This window comes from Carlito syrichta, unplaced genomic scaffold, assembly GCF_000164805.1.
Source record: "Carlito syrichta isolate Samal-C Ts95f unplaced genomic scaffold, Tarsius_syrichta-2.0.1 Scaffold306352, whole genome shotgun sequence".
NCBI lineage: Eukaryota > Metazoa > Chordata > Mammalia > Primates > Tarsiidae > Carlito > Carlito syrichta.
The window spans coordinates 1,270-4,033 of NW_007250448.1; the positions used below are offsets into that span (position 1 = coordinate 1,270).

Below are 2,764 nucleotides of genomic sequence, written 5' to 3' on the forward strand. Positions count from 1 at the left end.
TTGATTTGTTGGTTCTTCCACCATCTCCATGAGGTGGGTCTACTTTGTCCCTTGGGATAGTTTTCCTTCTTTACAAATGCAAGATAATCCAGAGGACAGACATCAATTCTACTTTTGCCCCTCAAGAACAGTGATGTGTCTAAAAGTGCACAGAAACCACTCACTGAACTGAAATAAATTTTTTGAGCGTTACTAATTTAATAATATAAAACTTAGACCTAATCAATCCAAAATACAACAATCTACGTTCAAAATTCAACATAACTCCATTTTAGACCGGTGGGGTGGGAGGGGATCTCTGGCCTCTTAGTGTGTTTGCATGCAGCTAAAATAATTGTGAAATGCTAACAAGATAAGATTGGCACCAGTATGCAGCTTTCTAGACTAACTCTGGGAAAATGTATGTGCAATAACTCTGTTTTGTTTACTAAAGGAACAAGGAGACTGTGAACCAAGGACAAGAGAATTCACCACTTTCCAAGACTCCTCTCATCGCCCAGATGTCTGCAAGTCTAAGGAACCTCTTGATCTTAGCCCCTCTCTGTCCCAAAGCTTGGATAAAATTTTTTTAAAAGCACACATGGCCCGTAATTTGACAAGCTCTCGTGAGGCTTTGATATTTTCCTAAACCGGTGCTCAGCAAGGAAAAAGTCATGTTCAGCTTGAGTGCCAAGATCATGAAGCCCAACGGCGAGAAGCCAGATGAGTTCAAGTGTGGCATCTCCCAGGCTGTCCTGGAGCTGGAGATGAATTTGGACCTCACGGCTCAGCCCAGGGAGCTCAACATAACAGCGGCCAAGGAAATTGAAGTTGGTGGTGGTCAGAAGCCTATCATAATCTTTGTTCCCATTCCTCACTGAAGTCTTTCCAAAAAATCTAAGTGCAGCTAGTATGTCAATTGGAGAAAAAGTTCAGCGGGAATCATGTTGTCTTTATTGCTTAAGGAGAATCCTGCCTAAGCCAACTGGAAAAAGCCGCACAAAATATAAGCAAAAGCATCCCAGGAGCTGTAGTGTGACAGCTGTGCACGATGCCATCCTTGAGGACTTGGTCTTCCCAAGTGAAATTGTGGGCAAGAGAATCCACGTGAAGCTGGACGGCAGACAGCTCATCAAGGTGGACTTGGACAAAGCACAGCAGAACAACATGGAGCAGAAGGCGGAAACTTTTTCCGGTGTCTACAGGATGCTCCTGGGCAAGGATGTTAATTTTGAATTCCCAGAATTTCAGTTGTAAACAAATATAACTAAATCAAGTATATTTACAGTTAAAAAAAACAAACACACACATGACGCAGGAGTGGTCTTTACAAGGCCATCCCCCTCATTTACTTGGTTTTAATGGCCCTATCAAATAAAGTCAACAATCCCTGCTCCAACCCTTTATGTTGTCAAAACCGGATTTGGACAATGTGATACAAATGGCCAATGACACTAATGACTGACACTGGAGAGTTCCACCTAGATGATTCAGGTAAGGCCACTGCAGGACTGTCACTCAACAGCACTTGCCCATCCCAGCTTCCCCTTGCCCCTTCTCAAAGCCTTTCCTCCCAGGCCCTCCAGGATCCCCACACCACATATCCTGGCTGGGGTTTTTGGACTGAAGAACTTCTATTGGCCAAGAGGCCTCCTTAACGTTGTGACGGAGCCACTGTTTAACTCTAGGGAGGAGAGAGGGAGTTGGCCAGGATCATAGCCTCCCCTTTCCCCCACCAGCCCCCATGCAGGTCAGATCCTCTTCATGACCTTCGTGGGTTCCGCACACTCGGGTGTGGTGAGCTGCACGGAGAGTGCTCAGCAGGCAATATCGCTGCAGGGTCAAGACCACAGGGTCCTGGCCCAGGACCACCTACACCGAGGGGACCGGACCGAGTCACAGGCGAGGACGGGTCCAGGCTCAGAGCTGATGGAGAGGCCACTCCCTAAAGAGCTAGGTCTTCAGGTCCATCCCCACGCCCCTTCTCAGGAAGATCCCAGCACACTCACCACCTCTGACCTTCCAAGTGTCTCAGTATCCACCCTACGAAGCTTCCAGGACCTGCACGTCACAGGGCAACACAGGTTAAAAGGAAGAAAGCGAGGCGGATGGAGGACACTAAGGCCCGGTAAGAGCCCGGAAGCTGCCCCTCACTTCCGGCTCTTGTCTGATTGGCCATTTCAAACCCCAGCATCAGTTGATTGGACAAAACTCCAGACTATCTGGTGTTGAGTGACAGGACATGCAATCAGACGTGGGCTGCAGGAGGCAAGAAAATGTTGAGATTACTCCCAGCTCTGGAATGTGGTAAGGACGTGTGAAGGGGCCCCGTACAGGACTTGCTGGGGACAATGGTGTCTGCTTGGTTCCCAGTTGGTGGGTTGCGGAGCTGCAGGACTACAATCCCAGCATGTCCCGGGAGAGGCGGTGTAAACCTACAGTCTAGAGATCCACCAACAAGGAGCGGAAGAAAACGCCCATCATGACCTGAAGGGGCCCACAAGCCTCCTGCCCTCACCCTTCTGCCCAGACTCCAGGGCAAGGAGAAATCTAAAGGCATTTTTGCCTATGGAGTCCTCGTTTTGCACCCCTGTCAGTCAAGACCAGAAGGGAGGGGCCTGAACGTTTTTCCAATCAATGGATGCTGAGGTCTGAACTGGTCAATCAGATGGGAGCTGGAAGAGACAGGGCGGATTTTGGACTCTGGTCAGCCTTTTGTCTCCTGCGCCTGCGCACAGTTGGGTCGTCCTCTCTGCAGTTTTCTGCATTTTGGTACCTGTGTGTC

At 48.9% G+C, this 2,764-nt stretch overlaps 1 pseudogene; it reads left to right on the forward strand.

The window, feature by feature from the left end:
• Positions 1–653: 653 nt before the first annotated feature.
• Positions 654–1,236, forward strand: LOC103265310 (annotated as a pseudogene).
• The last annotated feature ends 1,528 nt before the right edge of the window (positions 1,237–2,764 follow it).